This window comes from Myotis yumanensis, unplaced genomic scaffold (assembly GCF_028538775.1).
Source record: "Myotis yumanensis isolate MYYU_CA2020_CCGP unplaced genomic scaffold, mMyoYum1.0.hap1 SCAF_3, whole genome shotgun sequence".
Taxonomy (NCBI): Eukaryota; Metazoa; Chordata; class Mammalia; order Chiroptera; family Vespertilionidae; genus Myotis; species Myotis yumanensis.
This window is the reverse complement of record NW_027223754.1, coordinates 140,664,974-140,684,220: the sequence shown is the minus strand read 5'-3', so window position 1 is coordinate 140,684,220 and position 19,247 is coordinate 140,664,974. Positions and strand designations below refer to the sequence as shown.

The following is a 19,247-nucleotide window of genomic DNA, read 5'->3' as shown; positions in this document are numbered from 1 at the left end:
TACAAAAGCCTTGTGAAGCTGGTTGGACAAGCATTATCTCCATTTGACTTATGAGAAAGCTGAGGATCAGGGAGCGACATGCTTAGTAAATGGCAGGGCTATGATTAGAACTTAGACTTTCTCACCCTTTTCCACTACGAAGTGTCTGAACACCAGCCCATTAGAATAGGGTTATGAAAATGATCACTGAAGTACCTCAGGAAAAATAAATATTTACATGAGATTAAAAGGCAAGAACTTCTTTGACAGACATTTCTAGGAAGAAAATTTTAGTCATAAGATAGGACATAAGAATGAAACTGTGTTAGAAGCAGGCCAGGAAATTTCTGTGATGCTCAGCCCTGGATTTTTAAGAACTTTTATTGAACATTTAAGGTATAATGAAAAGTGTCCTAGGCACTTTGGGGAGGGTACAGGAAAAAGAAATAGACACTCTCTTATTCAGAGGGTTATATACTTAGGAAAAATAAATTCTTTTTTTTTAATTTAAAAAATTAAAATCTTTAAATTTATACCAAAGGGTAGTGTGATATTGAAAAGAAACACATTTAAGGGAGTGCTTCTCAAAAATAAGAATCATGAAACACTAGTACCTAGAGACAGTTCAAAAAGTAAGGGATTTCCCCCCTGATGTTTTTAGTTTAACAAATTTTGGACTAACTACATTTTCATTGATTCTAAGATGAAGTGGTGTGTGTGTGTGTGTGTGTGTGTGTGTGTGTGTGTGTATTTTCAATTTTAATATCTCTGAATTCAAGATATATCTTACGAATGCCACCAGCCAAGTAGCAGGTGTGAGGTAGCTATCTTTGCCTACACATGGGCAAACTCAGTTTTATTCCTGGTATCATGACTAGAAAATGCCTCTGCATATCTGAGTCCATTTCCAGACCATATGAGTCCTTGAGCAGTCTCCAAAAAAATGTTCATATCCTCTGATCAAAAATGTGCCAACATCAAAACTCCAGAATAGGTGGAGGTGGCTTGGAAGAATATCTAGAGACACTAGTGAACCACTCTTAAGAAATACAGCATCATCAGTGCTCTAGATGGCACCAAGGAGAATATTGCCTGGAAAACCAGAGTAAAAGTCAGTTGTAAAGTGATTCAGAAGAGACAGACTCTGAATGTGAGGAAATTTTGTTAATGCTATAATCAATGACCTTTATTTATTTTTCCTTTTTATATATGCATATGGATTATTTATGATTAAACCTACCTATAAACCTGTAATAACTCAGTCAGCGAGTACTTAAAATATCAGAAGTAACTCAGAAAACATTGCATCATATTTAATTGGCACCATTAGTTCCTATGCAGTAGTACCTAAAATGATATATCTTAATATTGGATGGCATTTTAGATTTAATGAAATATGACATATTTCCCTCATGGCACAAGTACAAGGATATATAAATCTACTTATTAGCATATAAATTATAATAATTAGCATATTATATAGTCTAAGAAGTTTTACAGTGAAGGCAGTGGTTTAATTTTCACATACATTTTGTAATAACCCTCCTTTCCTATGAAATTTATTGTGTCTTGGATGACTTGATTTTGTCTTTTCATACCAGCTCATGATAGCTTTAATAAAAACATGCAATATTGGCACATCTTAACTTTTAAAACTGGAATTTTGAGATAAATATTTCCTTCTTTAGATAAGAAATGTTACTTTTATTACCTTGAAAGGCAGGTACTATAATCAAGCAACACTACCTGTCTCCTTAACTTATTATGGGTCAGGCTCATAATAAATTAGGGGTTTGAAATAAATTCTTTGGAATTGTTTTAATTAGATTATTAATATTTGGCAGTGGTAAAGAACATACATGTTAGAGTAGCAATAGCATTGGAGATGGTTAATTTTATGTGTCAACCTGACTGGGCCATGGGATACCCTGACATTTGGTTAAACATTATTCTGGCAGGGGGGGGAGGGTGTCTGTGAGAGTGTTTTTGAATGAGAATAACATTTGGATCAGTAAACTGGATAGAACAGAGTTTCCTCCCTATTGTGGGTGAACCTCATCCAGTCCCTGGAGGGCTGAATAGAAGCCCGAGGCTGACCTTCCCACAGGAGGAGGGAGCCCTTCCTGCCTGACTGTTGGGGCTGGGACGTCAGACTTTCCCCCATTTGGACTCTGAAACATTAGCTCTTCTTGGGTCTTGAGCCTCCCAGGTCTCCAGCTTGTCAACTGCGGACCTTGAGACTTCTCAGCCTCCATAATTGCATGAGCCAATTCCTTGTAATCCCTCTCTCTCTCTCTCTCTCTCTCTCCTCTTCCTCTCTCATCACATCATGTACACACACACACACACACACACACACACACACACACACACACACCTACCTTTCGGTCTCTCTGAAGAACCCTAATACAGCACCCAACCTTGGTAGTAATTGTTTTTAGTCTCTTGCTTCTCAAAGTGTAGCCCCGGGCCAGCAGCACTGACACCACTTGGGAGCCTATTAGAAATGCAGCATCTCAGGCCCTCAGGGCCCAGTTCAGACCTACTGAATCAGAATCTACATTTTGACAAGATCTCCAGGTGGTTTGTAGGCACATTAAATTTGAGAAGCACTTCTTTAGAGTATTTTGAAGTCTTTGCCTATAATTTGTGTTAGTGAAGAGGAGTACAAAAAAAGACCTTATAATTATTTGACATTAATACTTCAGGAGAGACATAATAGGGAGATTGTAACAAAGGGCTCTTTTCGAATTTTGCATAACATTTGGTGAACAGTTTTGCGATGACAAGAAGAAAAAAATTTAACTTTGAAATTTGTATTCCTAGAAAATTTCTAGATTTATTAGTTTCTAACTGGTAATGTACTACAGTTGACATCTGCTTATTCTTAAGCATTGACAAGTTTTCTGAAATTTATTTTTAAAATAAACTTTATGATGTCAATTTATTTAGAGTGAACTTTATAACTGGCCTATCATAAACTGTGGCTAATAGTAATGACCATTTAATAATAATATCTTGAATTTTCTAATGCTAACAATAACATATGTATGTAGCACTTTATAATTTTCAAAGTAGGTTTACATACATCAGTAGCTCATGAGATTCAATAAGCGTGTGAAGTAGCTATAAGGTATTTCTTTTGAAGTACTTTTAAAATTATTACTTTGCTTATATTTTTATCTTTTTCAAGTCAGAAAAGTCGATTTAAATCAATAACTATTAACACTGGTTGAATAATTTTATTATTTTCAAAACTAAAAATAACTGAACCCCCAACCAAGACTAGGTTTGTTTGTTATATAGGTAGGTTGGTTTGCTGTTGACTGGATTTTGCTCTGCTTTCTATTTTATGTGGTAATGAAGCAGAGTGCTGTTGCTTCTTTTCAGCTCACTTGCCTCTTTTCTGAGTGCAATTAGGAAATAAACATGTGTGATTCGTTTGGCAGTCTCTGCTTTCTGTTTCTGAGGAAGTACCTCTACTCAGTAATCAGCACCCAAAAGTGGCCAGCTATTGCTCAGAGATGAAGATGCTATTGTATCTGCACGTCTAGGATAAGATTTAATTGTGAGAGAAAATGACATTCTATCACACTGAAATGTTATCATGCCCCAGGGACAGTTAGGCACTGGAGGTTAGCCAAGAGATGACAAGGGGAGCAGCTGATCCAGCTGAGACTGGTTCTCAATCCTAGAGATTTGGGCTGCTGGTACATAGAGGAATGATGAGGACTAGAAGGTACTCCTCTTTTGGTTTAGATAAGGCAGTATTTTACTTTGAATTCAGGAAATAAACTTCCAGTTTAGAATATTGCATTATAATACCTGGTATTTGTTTCTTTTTTAAATCTTACCCAAATATATGTTTTTATTGATTTTAGAGAAGAGGGAGAGAGAGAGAGAGAGAGAGAGAGAGAGAGAGAGAGACATCAATACATCAATGTGAGAGGGAAACATCTATCAGTTGCCTCCCATAACCCTCCAGACTGGGGGTTAAGCCTGAAACCTAGGTATGTGTCCTGACTGGGGATCAAACCCACCACCTTTTGGTGCTGGGGATGAAGCTCCAACCAACTGAGCTACCTGGCCAGGCCTAATACCTGGTATTTGGAAGAGCTTAGTAATGAAAGAAATGAGGAAATTTCTGTTGGGTAGTTATTCTACTTCACAGATACATGTGTGTAATTTTTAAAATTCATCAATGTATTATGAGACAAGATGATTTTGGGGAGTAGGAGTATCACCGCTATAAGATAAAAACCTTTAAAATTTTTATTATAATAAGTTATGTGAGCAACATCTGGTTGTTTTTAGGGATTTGGAATTCTCTGGTGGATTTTTAAAGTAGTTGATAACTGTAGGATTGGGTCAACAATTAGGCTGATTACTCAAAACTTATATTCCTTTGTAAAAATGAGTTAACTGCTCACAAGGGTATAATGGAATGAAAAGACGTTGTTTTTAAGAATGCAAAGCCATAAAAGCAAAGGGCAGGGAGACAAGGAGAGTTGATGCAGAAACACAGACTCATTCCATGCATCATCAAGCAAAATGAACTCTTTGATAGAGAGCATAAAATTGCTTATTATTGCCAATTAATGTTAAAATTTCAACTTTTCAACATTTACCACTGCAATCACTTCACTTCTATCGTAACCTCTCCAATCTCTCTCCCTATAGGTTTCTTCCTCCCTACTTTCAAACAAGCAGTTTGCTTCATCGTGATACAAGAGAATAAAACAAAAAACTTTCAGCTTGACCCTTCTGTTCCCCAGGGACACCATTTTGTGTTGCTCAGTTCTTTCCATGCCAAAATTCTCCACACCAAGGACAGGCTGAACTCTTTCTTCCTGAAATATTTCATGCAAGTGAAAGCACCCAGCACATAGTTGGCACTTAAATATTTGTACTTTTTCCTTTGTATAAAATCCAAGGCTTTGTTTTCAGACTCCGTCTCTGATCGGTCCATGGCAATTAATATTGTTGACTTCCAACTGGTTGAATTATCTTTTTAGGTTTTCCATGTTTTCTGTCTTTTCAGATTTCTGGGCTCTCTGACATTCATTTTCATTTCCAAGTCAACCCCACACGACTACCTTTTTTACCATATTTTTTCATTTCCTTGATGACTCATCTTTTTCAACTCATTTTGTTTCCCTTAAGGAACTCATCCATGAGGGTACATCCTCTAAGTGAAAGACTTCCCACTCTGTGTAGTAACTGCTAATCTCTCAACTATGCTCTCTTTATTTTTTAAATTTCAAATCATCATCCATTAGACATTGCCATTTGGATGTCTTACTGTTAACTCAAAAATAAAATTTCTCAAACTGAATTAATCATCTTTTATTTTAAATCAGCTACATTTATTTCATTCCCACTTGCTCGGGGCATCAGTAATATTCTCATTACTCAGACTGAAACCTTTGTTTCCTGCTTGACCTTTTTCTCTTCTTTACTCTATTTTACTTTTTGGTCTATTAGGAAGCCTAATTGGTCTCTAGGTTGAGTAAAGTTTTTCTTAGAAAATGGCTCTAGTTGACATTTCATCATTTCTCTTCCTCCAAACCAATGTTAATATCTTTTTCCAGGTCTTTGTTAGAGCATAATGAGCTTTGGTAGAGCAAATACCCACTTGGCAGATAGGAAGAAACACATTTCTTTTTTTTAAAAAATATGTTTTTATTTATTTTAGAGAGAGAGTAAAAGAAACATCAGTTGGCTACCTGCCTGCCCCCTCCTGGGGATCGAGCCCACAACCCCGGCATGTGTCCTCACTGGAATCGAACCAGTGACCTCTCAGTGAATGGGACGATACTCAACCAACTAAAGCACACCAACCAGGGCAGAAATACATTTCAATTTTATTAATCTGTGCATAGCATAATATCCTACCATAGTTTACCATTTAAAAAAAATTTGTTTCAAGGGGGTGTGCCAAAATTTTGCCTTGCAATCATAAAATGTATCATCAACCTTCAGCTTCCTCCAAAGATACAAGGGTTCTTCAATAGCAGGGTAAAACTATCTTGATTCACAGTGTTACCTTCCTCAGAAGAATAACAAATCTGTGTTTGGAGAATATAATATGAAAAACTACCTGACACTCTGGGAATGAAAACTAAAGTGGTCTCTGGGTGGCTGACATTGAACCAATCCAGACCCCAAAATGTTGAAAGCTCAAAGTTACAGCCTTGGAGCTCAAGGGAGGGGCACCCTTGCGCTTAGCACTGAGTCAGCAGACTCCTACTTCTTTGCAGTGGCCTGAGCTTGGATCTGGATTATCAAGTCTTTATGTCCACCCTAAATTGGCCATGACTCTTGGATTTTGTGGAGCCCAGCTCCAACAGGGCCAGCCACAGAGCAGCAAGAAGCATTGCATGAGACTCTAGTGTTCCTCCCAATTCGATGTGCAAGCTGGGCTGTATGAACACTGGAGACTTTGGTTGAAGGAGGGAGGGTTCCAAAGAAGAAGCTACAGGACTTCCTACTAATAAATAAATTAGAGGCTCAAGATATTATTTCGAAAAGTGAAAGAGATTTCATTGTAATTACGTTCTGAGTTTTTAGGGTATTTTATACTTGTTGCTTGTGTGAACACACTGTAATGGATTGGGTAACACAGGTTTGCTCATGATAGTCTCAGTTTACATCTGTTATCCTGGTGTAGTTTTGAATAATTTTCTCTTTCACCCTCAAATGTGTCCTAATTTGAAAGGAATATCATGTTGTCACCCTCTCTATAAATCCCAATTCTGGGGTCTTGGCTTCAGGAGGGGCCTTTTACCTCTCATAAAGAATCTAAATCTTGGGACTTTTGTCCTCAGACAAAAAAGAAAAGAAAAAGTCCTGCATGTTTTGAATCTACTTGAACAGCAGGGATCTACTTAACTAACAAGCTTTCTCACAAGGACCAGGAGGCTGCCTCGTATGTCCACTTTTATGCAAAGCAGAAAAGAGGACACCCGTTTCCAGCTTCCTCTAGTTCCCTTCCCACAGCCCCCCAGGTGGGTGGGATGTGCAAACTAGGTTGTGTTTATTCCACAAAAGCTAGAACTGGAGGATAGTTCTCTGGTGAAGGAGCAGTCAGAATAATTCATGCTTTTGACTTTGAGGAACAGAATTCATGACCACTAGTAAGACACAGCTCAATGAATCACAGTCTCTGACCATTTGGATTTGCTTCTCTCTCCTTTGGGTTCATGTAAGAATGTTGCCTGTAGCTCCGTTTCCTTATAGAAGAAAGGAACTTGCATGGACAACCCATACAATACATAGTGTGTCTTTTTTTTCGGGCTATGGTTTCCTAATTGGTGTTCTTGTTCCCCAGATACTCTTTTCTAATGTATCTTATTCTTGGTCACTGCAAACATAAAAATGAATTTGGTTGAACCTTTACAGCCCTTCACTACCTATACTGAGCTTATGACTGTAGTTTTACCTATTTTGTTCTTTCAAGCCCAGATCAAAGATTACTTCCTCCATAACAATACAGTCTCAGATTTAATAGGTTATGATTGATCTTGGGATCTGGTGAAAATTAGGTCCTGATTCACAAGTCTGGGTTGAGGCCTGGGATTCTGCATTGGTACCTAGCCTCAAGCTGATGCATTTGTCACTGGTCTTTGGACCATATTTTGAGTATCAAGGATCTGCAAAGTTATCACTATATTTATAGCTCAGTTTAACCCCATTTCTTCATAACAGCCAAGATTTGCAAGATTTGGTTGTTCTTAATGATAGACTACTCATTTGAAGCATATATTCTCTAGTATTACTGTTTAAATGTTTCATTCTCATATGCTGTCATCTCAAGTAGACTTAAAGCTTCTTTAGTGCAGGAATGGTTTTTCATAACATTTCTAATCTCTTCTAGTGTGGGTTCTCTGCCTTGCACATAGTAGGTCCACACTAACTTTGCTGATCAATTAATTATTCTTAAGAGATTCCTTCTTACTTTCCTATCACATGAGAACTCCTGAGACACATTTAAATTTACAGTTTGGCAAGACACAAATGTTTTAAACAAAATTATAAAATATCTTGAAGTGAGGAAATCTGAGACATCTGAAGAAAATGCTGTGTTTGAATTATTAAATTACAAGGTTAAAGCAATAAGTAAAGATCTTTGCTATATAAATGACAGTGTAAATCTGAAGCTATTATGAACTATGTTAGGGAAAAATATGTATTATTGCTTTGATTATGTGTGTGTTATGGAAAAGTCACAAATCACAAAATTGTAGGTTATAATCCAGATGATTATTTCCAAGCTTATTTTTTTAAAAATTGATTTCTTGGACACAAATATAATCAACCTGAATGGGTAGAATACATCCTCACAGAGTGTTCCTATTAAAGAGTTTTGAATAATTTCAAAACTTGGTCTATAGAAAAAAAATGCTATAATCTCCCTTCTTTACAGAACTTTGAAACAGAGTTGGAAACCTCCCACAGACATCAGGATGTAGCAGCCTGTAGAAAGGCTAGTGCCAATTTTAGAAGAAAAGAAAAGAAAGAAAGAAAAAGTAATAAAATGGTCAGAAATCCTGACTACAGACTCTGGATCTCAGTTTTCAAATGAATATATTGATTGAGTCATCTCTTAAAATTCTCAAAGGAAGTCAGATGCTTCTAAGTAAATTTTATAAGTATATATGTTGCAAAATTTGTGCTTGCCAAGGGTTGGCACTTGTCTTCGATGGAACTTGCCTTCCACAATCACTTTAAGTTTTCCCTTGTGAAAATCTCAATACTTCTTAAACATCTGAGTTCAGGAGATTAATTGGAAGGACAATATATTTTCTCAGCTTCTATACATCATTCTCTATGAGATTTTTGCTCAATTTTGCTTCAATTTTAAATTAATGAAATATTTTTTGGAATTGTGCTCTGATGACCAGCATTCAATGTATACATTTCCCACTCGCACCCTAGTTGGTAACATTGGTAAGAGAGAAATGGTTCTTAGCTAGATGTTTCTAGAGATGTTTGTGCAATTTTTGGTAAACAATATAAGCATCTCTCTTGACCAGCATGACCAAGTTCATTCTAACTGGATGCTGTGTATGCTAAAGGTGGGAGACTTAAACTTTGATTTTCAGGTAAGTTCATGATAACTGGTATTAACAGAGAACAAACAGAGTAAGAAGTAGTAAGTGTTGCCCTTTTAGGTAAGGCTCCTGATGAAGCTGGGGATGAAACTGGCTTTGTAAGTGCTTATGACTTCAACAAGTTTATAAATTACTAGAAAAGTCTCGCTAGTCTGCAAAATATCAAGGAGACAGACATTAACATTTCATATCTGCTCTGCTCTGACAGTTACCACAGGAGCTGAGCTATGACTCCGCATTCTGAATCTCATGATTCAGGCTCTCTCCTACCTTTCAGGATCTTGGATTTCAGATTCTGACTCGAAACAGGCGTTTCTGCTGAAGAGAGATACAGTGAGTAAAATGTCAGGGGTTTCAAAATAGAGTAGCTGGGTTTGTCACAAACAGAGTTGGGGTCCTTATGAAGCATTAATAAGGGTCTTTTAAGAAACAGAAAATGTTCGAAATCAATTTAAAGCTTATGTGTACACCCATACCTTCTCTCATACACATGCTTTTTGATATGATATAAGTATCAATAAGGAAGCACTTAAATAGTGGATTTTAATGAAACATAAATCAGAAACGTGACAGCTCATTGTCATCAGACATATAAACTGAACTTCACATGTAATATAATATTAGGAACTAAGAAGTTTAAAGGTTTTTCATGTAATAAATTATACTTACAGTGTAGATTCAAATACCTTTATCTATTACATCTATATCTATCTATATGAAATAAATGTAATGTGTGGCTTGAATATTTTTGAATTGCATGCAGTGATAAATAGCTTTGAATTAAGTGAAGTTACAGAAAAAAATCTATCTTCATGCTCTTTTAAACTAATATTTTGCCTGAGGGCTGTATCTTCTATTTGTCCATTATCTACATTATTTGTAATAAGTTGGCTTTTGTATATTTGAGTTCCCAACAGTTATGGTTAAGGGGGCATTCCGTGTGTGGATTAAGAAAATCAATAAGATGGTCTGTGCTTGTGTTTTAGTTCCTAAACGTGATTTGCCAACAAGTTAGAATAAACCAAGAACCCATAGATAGAGGCTAATGAAGTTCCTCCCCAAACTTGCCCTAGTCAATCTGTTGGTATGAGAAAAAGGTACACCCCTGTCACCAAGCTAGATGGAATAAAAATGAGTAAAATTTCATGATATCTACCCCCAAGGACTACAAGAATTCAGGACTGTTCCCTCACTCTCCTGTTCCATATAACTCCCAGTTTAGGACTGGAACTTTGAATGCATAGAAATAAACAGGATTCCCTTTAGGGGAGATAAACTTTACAAAGAGCTATTGATTTGGGGAACAGAAACTCTCATGTTTCTGAACTTTTCACATATTCAGTTACTCGCTACGGGGCTGAATAACTGAGGGGTGACATTAGCTTTCCATTTATGACTTATTTTGTACTTATGGAGTGCCCCTTGGGAGCGTGGCTTTGTATTCACTGAGGAGAATTACTAAATGTACAATTCTTCTCCTTACATATTGAGCTACTCAAATTGAAGCTCCTTTACCCGACTCTTCATTTCTGTGAGGAAAGGAGAACATTCTTTTGGCGTCTCTACCTAGCAAGCACAACTTGAATTTTGATTTATGCTTCAATGTGTGTCAGAAGTGATTAACTTTTTCTAACTTTATTTTTTCTCTATAGCCTCTGGCATGTTGGAGAAAAAAATCATTCTCTGTTCCATTTTCTTTTCTTGCCAGTTACTTCTTCCATATTTGCTTGTTTTCCCCAAAAGATAAGGAATCTGTACAAGTAAGGGTTGACCAACTACTGGTAATAAAAATTTGTTTTTCTCCCCACCACCTAGAAAATAGGCCTGTTCCAAGAGAAATCGGATAGTTGCCTTGAAGACATTGAATACAGATGGCGAATTGTGTTATTTTGTTGGTCATTTATGGGAATGTGTGTTTGCTGGGTAATTCTAAGTCATACAGCTTAGGGCAGGTGCCAGCTTCCTCTTCTTTCATGCTGCAGGTGTGACTCAGGGGCGGTGATTGCTTGTTGCAGGGGTTTTAGCGGGAACCTCAGCGTGGGCCAGTGGGATCAGCATTCATTTAAATGTAGTATAAGGGAGGGCATTTTTATGGATAAAAAATCATGAAAACAAGTAAAGGTAAAACACACATTAATAATCTGGATAGATCATGGTTTTAAGAGTTTTGTGCACTCCATATTTTCTAGAGGGTTATAATCCTACTGTCATTGCTCATGATACAGAAAATTACAAATCTGCTATTCAACTGAGTACCTCTGAGGCGCTCACAACTGCTTATGGCTCTTAAACCTGTCCTTTGAGAAGGTTCTTGGTGCTGTTGCTCTCCAGACCAGTGGTCGGCAAACCGCTGCTCGTGAGCCACATGCGGCTCGTGAGCCACATGCGGCTCTTTGGCCCTTTGAGTGTGGCTCTTCCACAAAATACCACGTGCAGGCGTGCACGTACAGTGCGATTAAAACTTCGTGGCCCATGTGCAGAAGTCAGTTTTCCGCCTGGGCGAGTCTATTTTGAAGAAGTGGTGTTAGAAGAAGTGGGGAGTATCGGTCGGTCGGGCGATGGGAGACGTGGTGCAGGCAGGGCCACGGGATACGCAGCACGGGGGAGGCGCGTGTGATTCATGCAGGAGTTGAGTGAGCCAGTCAGTCAGTAGCCTCGTTGTGCAGTGGTTAGTGCTAGTTCCGTCCGCAAATCGCTTGCGAGTGACAAAAGGACCTACTTGAAGCATAAAGTTACCTGTATTTTTCCAACCAGCTGCAAATCATACAGGTATTTTTGTCATCAGTTTAAGAATTGTAATTCTTTTGTGTTGGTGGCTTTATTATTATAAAATGAAACATTTTTTAGGTGCCCTGTTTGAGATGGCTAAAAGAAGCAGCAAAGAAAAACGGAAGATGAAAACTGTGAATTTAAAGTTGAATTTAAAGTTGAGTGTACCTACCTATATAGTTTAAGTTTAAAAAATTTGGCTCTCAAAAGAAATTTCAATCGTTGTACTGTTGCTATTTGGCTCTGTTGACTAATGAATTTGCCAACCACTGCTCCAGACCAACAGTGATGGTTGTCCAGAGGCCTCTGGGGGAGAGAGGAATATGATCCTGAGCCCTGATGAGCGTGGAAATGCAGGGCTTGAAGCTGGACTGTCTTGCTCGTTTTTCCTAGGTAAGTAACCAAGGGTATAGACAGGGGGGAATGGGAGTGGTCTGGAAACCAATTTGCAGAATATTACGAGGGTCACCATGTTACAGGGTAGCGTGCTGCATTACTTAGAATATATGATGTGCTAAAACGTGCAGGCCACATCGCTAATGCAATAACTGTGATACCAGAGGGGAGCAGGTCGCCAATATCCTGTTAATGGTTTTTAGAACAGACTGAAACCTGTTTTCAGGATTCTCATTTTAAGCTCTTTCTTATATTGTGCCTTTGTGTAGCTTACTTTGCAGAAATTTTATTAATTCATTTTTATTAAACTTTTTACTTAAAAAGAATGAAACCGTAGAGAAGCTGAAAGTCTCTTGCAATTCACCTATATACATCTCTCCTTAACATTTGTCCCATTTGCATCCTCTTTCTTCATATGTATGTATATGGATACACATTCTTATTCTTATATAAGAATAAGAAGCAGACACATTTTTTATTCTTATGCAAGCATTTATTATTTTTGTAGCCATTTCAGTGTAAGTTCGTCTGAAATCTCCTAAGAACAGGGACATTTTCTTATATAACCTCACTGCTACTTTCAAATTCAGGTGCTACTCTATTTTTAAGAGTCCTCTGATGTGAAATTTTAGCATTTTATTATTTTTTTTCCTAAGGAGATCAACTCCATAATGAAACTACACCAGATGTCTGTCTATAACTGACACTTCCCTAATGAAGGCCCCCTTGCCACTCATAGCAACTTCCCCAGTTATTCTTATATGTCCTTTCTTTTCATCATCATCATCTACTTTTTGTCCCTTTTACATTTTCTCCTAACAATTGATTTTTTTTGTGTTAATCTTCACCCGAGGATATTCTTTCCATTGATTTTTAGAGCGAGTGGAAGGGAAGGAAAGAGACACAGACAGAGAAACATCGATGTGAGAGAGACACATGGATTGGCTGCCTCCCAGGATCGAGCCTGCAACTGAAGTACATGCCCTTGTCCGGAATCAAACCCGGGACCCTTCAGTCCGGAGGCTGACGCTTTATCCACTGAGCCAAAACCGGCCAGGGAGCAATCGATATTTTTTTAAAGGCCATTTATTGCTGTTCTCTGTTCACCTAAGCAACTTAATTACATTTCTTGAAGCTGCACTGCTTATTTAAGTGAATATGTCTAAGAAAAGAAATCTAGGCTGACATTTTGCAGTTTGGTGGTGGCTGTTATTTCCTCTGGCTTGGGCGGAAGGAGACTTCATTCAGACCCCAAGACCTTTCTGGAGTAAGTCGCTCAGTAGCTGCTGTAGTAATTAACACTGTGGCTATTTGAAAAGCACAGGCGCACCCAGGCTGGCTGATCACTCTTCGCAAGCTTCTTCTCTTGTCAGCAATTCAGCACCTGAGTTTTGGCTGGCCACTCACAGCTCTTGCAGGGTCTTCTCCCTGGAGCTCCTGCCTGTTTAGGCAGAGACATGCCATTGATCCTACAGAAGGCTCAGAGAGAAAATGCAGTTTAGCGGTCTACTTCAGAACTTTTCCAAAAGCGATTGCCAAGTAGAGGCAGGGTCTCAAACTGTAAAAAAGATCTTATCCCCCAAAGATCCTTCCTCAAGGATGCAGGCTGGTAGCCTGAAATCAATTCAAGCAGCTAAAAGGATGAAAGGAGATTTCAGGGCTGAGGTGCGTGAGTCTGAGTGCTCTGGGTGGGGGTTGTCTGCGGCTGCCTGACTAGAGGCAAAGATTAGTGACACAGTCTCTGCTTCGGTGCTTTCCCTGGTCTCTGCTTCTGTGCTTGTCCCTGGAAAGAAGCCCAGCTGTGGGAACCAGGGGAAGGTGAGTATGGACAGGGTTTACACAGCTATATTCACACCACGGCGCCAAGAAGAACAGTATTTGCCTTTTGACAATGACCATGTTTTTCTTTCTTCTTAAAACAACTGCAGAGGGGAGAGTAGCCCCTTTGGGAAGGCAAATGGGCTCAGTTGTGTAGTCAGAGAAGACACACTTTTCATCATCTCTTTTCTTAGGCCCTGGAGCTGGTGGTTGGGTTTGAGGGAAGAAGGGGTCGTCCTTTCCGCCCCCTGAAGTTTTTCTACAGCCCAGTACAGTAAAGGAACATTTTACAATCACATCCATAACCACGGTGCCCCTAGCTTTTAGTTCTCACGCCGAGGGTCTTTCTCACTAAGTAAGTCAGAGTAGCTCAAAAAATATATCACACACATAATCCTTACGTAACTATTTTACTCTAGGGCAGTGGTCAGCAAACTGCGGCTCGGCAAACCGCGGCTCAGGAGCCACATGCAGCTCTTTGGCCCCTTCAGTGTGGCTCTTCCACAAAATACTGACTTCTGCACATGTGCCACGAAGTTTCAATCACACTGTATGTGCGAGCCCGCATGTGGTATTTTGTCTAGGGAATTGGGTACAAAAATTTCCTTTTTGTAAATTTGATGGAGCCACAATACTTTGGTTTTACTTTGGAATAGGTTCCTTTAAAAATGAGAAGTAAAACAAATCTCAGTACTTAATCGAGGGCCTGGCACAAAATGGGACGATGGTTCTCTGTGATTCCTGGACCCGCAGCTTGAGCAGCACCTGGAAAGTTGTTAGAAATGATGGCTGGAACCACCGTAGTAGGGGCTCCACAGGTGTTTGCTGGAGATGAGGCTGACTCCTTAGTTCTAAAGGAGAATGATGCCATTAGTACCGGTGCTATGTCACAAGGCAGTGGTCCCCTATCTGTAGAGCAGGTCAGAATAACCAGGAGGACTCGCTGAGGTACAGAGTGCTACCCCACCCCAGCATTTGTGATTCAGTAGGTCTGGGGTGGGAGTGAGAATTGGCATTTCTAACAAGTTCCAAGGTAATGCTGATATTGCTGCTCGGGGGACTCCGTTTTGGTCAAAAATGGTGTGATTCTCAACCCTGGCTCAACGTTAGGACCACCTGGAGTTACTTTAAAATATAGAAAGGACTAGGCCACTCTCCATACCAGGTGGGTGTGGGCACGGGAGCCTTTAAAATTTCCCAGGGGATTTCAGGAGCAGCTGGGTTTGAAGTTCACGCCAAGTCGTCACAAAAGATGTGGTCCTCAATCCTGGGTGCCTATTAGAACCACCCGGCAGGTTGTAAACACCCTGAAGCCCAGATGCCAGGCCTCAGGGTGCCAATAGAATTGGTTTGCGGTGCAAAAATTTATATTTGCTTGAGAGTGATTCCAATATGCAGCTAAAACTCAGAAGCACTGCCTTAAAGATTCCCTCCAGCTGTAAGAATTTCATGATTTTTAGCATAATCCTGAGCAAAGGACACAACATTCAAGGAAAACAAACATTCCTATAGAGAATTCCTGATTTATTGTACAGTCATTGCATGGTTCCCAAGTTTATACTGAACTATTTCGTTAGCTATGCAAGTTGGTATATTTATAGTAAATTAGCTAAATTTTTAATTGAAGACTTATCCCAGATGTCCATAAACTCCACTCACTTTCAAACAAACTCATTTTTGTTTGGGCCACATCCCAGTCCAAATAAATCAGAATCTCTGTAGAAAGCTATACATTACTTGGACAAATGTCTAAAGGGAGTATGAATAATTTTATTTATCACCCTTTTAATTTATTCACATATTTTCTTGCAAGTTAATGTTTATCTCTATTATAGTAAAACTAGAGGCCTGGTGCTTGAAATTCATGCACTGGTGGAGGCAGGGGGTCCCCTCAGCCCAGATTTCGAGAGGGTGCAGGCCAGACTGAGTCCCCACCAGTGCATGATTGGGGCCGGGGAGGGACACAGGAGGTTGACCAGCTGGGGAGGGACCGAGAGAGGGCTCCAGGGTGTGTCTGGCCTGTCTCACTCTGTCCTTATCAGCCAGACCCCAGCAGCAAGCTAACCTACCAGTTGACTGTTTGCCCCCTGGTGGTCAGTGCACGTCATAGCGAGCAGTTGGGCGATGTTTCTCACTCTGTGTCTCTCCCCCTCCCTTCCACTTTGTCTAAAAATCAATGGAAAAATACCTTCGGGTGAGGATTAACAAATATAAAAATAAAATGAAGCCAAAAAGGTCCTACCCTTGCCTGTAAGGCAGACCCCCTTCTGGAGGGGAGGAGACTAAGAGGTCAAGTGACCTCCTTCAGAGTAACCAAACACTTGGGAACATTTACAAGACCCACATTCATATCATTTATACCTGTGGAAACTGCCTTTGTGTTACTTATAGTAAAGCATATCCTCCCCCCCCCCCCCCCCCTTAGCTCCACAACAGCCGCCAAACAGCTGTGTGATATTGAGAAAGCTGCTTAACTTCTCCATGTCTTCAATTTCTCGTATGCCATGTAATATTTATCTTGCAGGGTTGCTTTAAGGAATAGATGCGGTAACATCGTCTTAATCTTTTCGAGCTGCTATAGCAGAATACCAGAGACTGGGTGGCTTAAAGAACAGACATCTATTTGTCACAGTTCTGGATGCTGGGAAGTCTAAGATCAAAGCACTGGCGGACTTGGTGTCTGATGAGGACAAGGGTTCTGGTTCTTCTCACCGTGTCCTCATGTCCTCGCAGGCAGGAAGGGGCGTGAGCTCTCAGTTAAAAGGGCACTAGATTCCATTTGCGAAGGCTCTACCCTCACGACCGAATCACCTCCCAAAGATCCCACCTTCAAATACCATCACGTTGGGGATGAGGTTTCAACATATGAATTTTGAATTCGGGGGCGGGGACACAAACATTCAGTCTGCACCAAACATGCAAAGCATTTAACCTGGTATCTGATACATAGTAGGAATCAGAAATAATAATCCTCTCACTTTCCTCTGTTCTAATGTTATTACCAGCTTCCCTTGTGTTACTCTCTCCTTTGTCTTTGATCATCAGCACCATCATCAACAACCCCAAACGTCTTCTTTCTTCCTCTCCCTCTATCCCACCCCAAATCCCCATTTATTGAGCTGAAACATCTTGGCCAATGTGCTAGGCACTTGGGGTTACAGGGATAATAGCTACGGTCCCATGCCCTAACCGGTTTGGCTCAGTGGATAGAGCGTCAGCCTGCGGACTCAAGGGTCCCAGGGTCCATTCCGGTCAAGGGTATGTACCTTGGTTGCGGGCACATCCCCAGCGGGGGGTGTGCAGGAGGCAGCTGATCAATGTTTCTCTCTCATCGATGATTCTAACTCTCTATCCCTCTCCCTTCTTCTCTGTAAAAAATCAATAAAATATATTAAAAAAAATAGCTACGGTCCCTGCCCTTAACACACCCAGTCTAGTGACCAAGCAGACAAATAAACATGTAATATTATACCTAAAGTGTGAAAAGTGAAGACACTGGAGTTAGAATGTAGTATCTTTGCTGTGTGCAGGGCACATGGAACTATATAAGGTCTAAGATAGATGATAATATGTGACTACTGCCCACACATGTTGATGCTTGAGGTAGATTCATTCCTCCTGAGAGTACATTTTGCCAACCGGATGGAGTACCAAGCACATCTATTACCCTATGCAAGAGTGACTGAGGAGTCAGTTTGGTTGATGTAGACAGGACCCCAGGGAGGTCCCCTACTGCCTCCTCCCCACCCCTTGGAAAAATTTGGGTTTGAACAGGTACCACAAAGAGGCTAAGTATATAAGTAAAGCAGTGAAAAGCCATGGCCACAATGGCAAAATAAATCGATGGGATCATAATTTATGGTGCTCCAAATAAATGCGTGGTGCCATTAAACCATGTAAATTTACACACACATTCTGTTTGGGCTGTATGTTGGGAAGAGCAGAAATCCGAGCCTTATTTGCAACAGCAGGGACAGAACTGCCAACTGAAAGATGCTTTTCAGCGAGGGATAGAGAAGGGGCAGACTAAGATGCTGTTTTCCTGCTAGATTCTTGGTTATTCTCAACAGAAGCAGTTCCCCTTCATAGCTTCAGAGGGAAGGTGCCTGCGGTGGGAAGGTGCTGTGTCAGATGACGCAGGACTAGAGGTTGCAATTTACCTTCCAGCCTGTCCTCCAGGGATGATGGGGGGGAGAAACGGAGATGCTTCTTTGGTTGAGAGAGGAAGAGAAAAAATAAAAAAGGTTATTCAAGATATTCGACAGCTGTATCTTTTCGCCACCACCTTCCCTCCAAACCTCTGCATCTCTGCTCAGCGTCTGACATAAAAACGAGAAGTGAACCCCATTTGTCTCTATGTGCTTTCAATGAAAAGAGTCGGTGCCCAAGGACGGAAACCAGAGCGGCTGAAAATAGGTGTAAGACTTGTTGAGCATACAAATCACTTCCCCTCTGGTCTCCAAGGGAGGGAAAGAGAAATCCCTTACTCTCTCCGTGCGGCCAGGGTTCTGCGTTTGGAGAGGCGGCTGGGGCTGGCCTCCGCGTAGGAAACTTTTCTCACCGGGCCGCTCGGTCCAGTGCAGTGCGTTCGGAGACCTGGGGAGTCCGGCGTGCTCCTCTCCCGGTCAGGGCCCCACACCCGCGACGCGCCTGTCTCTTTAAATTCCAGCTGCGCGCTTGGGAAACAGCGCCACTCGCCGCCCGAGCCGGCTGGCGGCTGCAAGCTCGCCCGCGTTCTCGCTCCCGCTCCCGGCTGCGCGCCGCGCAGGGCTCGCTCGGCCCGCGGGCTGCTCGGCGGCGGCGGCGGCGGCGGCGGCGGCGCGGGGCGGGGAGGCGCAGCCCGGCCGGGGAGGGAAGACACAGCCAGCCGGGCCGGGAGAGGCGCCGCGCCCGGTCCCGCGCCCGCGCTCGGCGGCCCCAGCAGTTTCCTTTAGGTCGCGAAGGATGTGCCTGGGTTGTGGGTTTTTCCCCCCTCCACCCCTTTAAGACGATTTCCATAGTAACCCGGTCTAGTGGCTCAGCATCGCAAACCTGAGGATTTCCGCGGCCCGCAGACTTGACCTCAGTCAGGTAAGGCTTCGGGCGCATTCGCATCCATTGCAAACCGCTGCGCTCCTTCCAAACTTCCTTTTGTGGGAAATCGCCCAGCCCAACGCAACCCGAGGTGTTTGC

The 19,247-nt window shown here is 41.0% G+C and overlaps 1 protein-coding gene across 1 annotated transcript in view; it reads left to right on the top strand.

Moving 5' to 3' along the window:
* Positions 1–18,973: 18,973 nt before the first annotated feature.
* Positions 18,974–19,247, top strand: part of NAV3 (neuron navigator 3) — an 832,877-nt gene continuing 832,603 nt past the window's right edge. The window contains exon 1 of the mRNA XM_070409676.1: positions 18,974–19,145. The gene's annotated coding sequence lies outside the window, so the exon portion shown is untranslated. The remainder of the gene's footprint in view (positions 19,146–19,247) is intronic.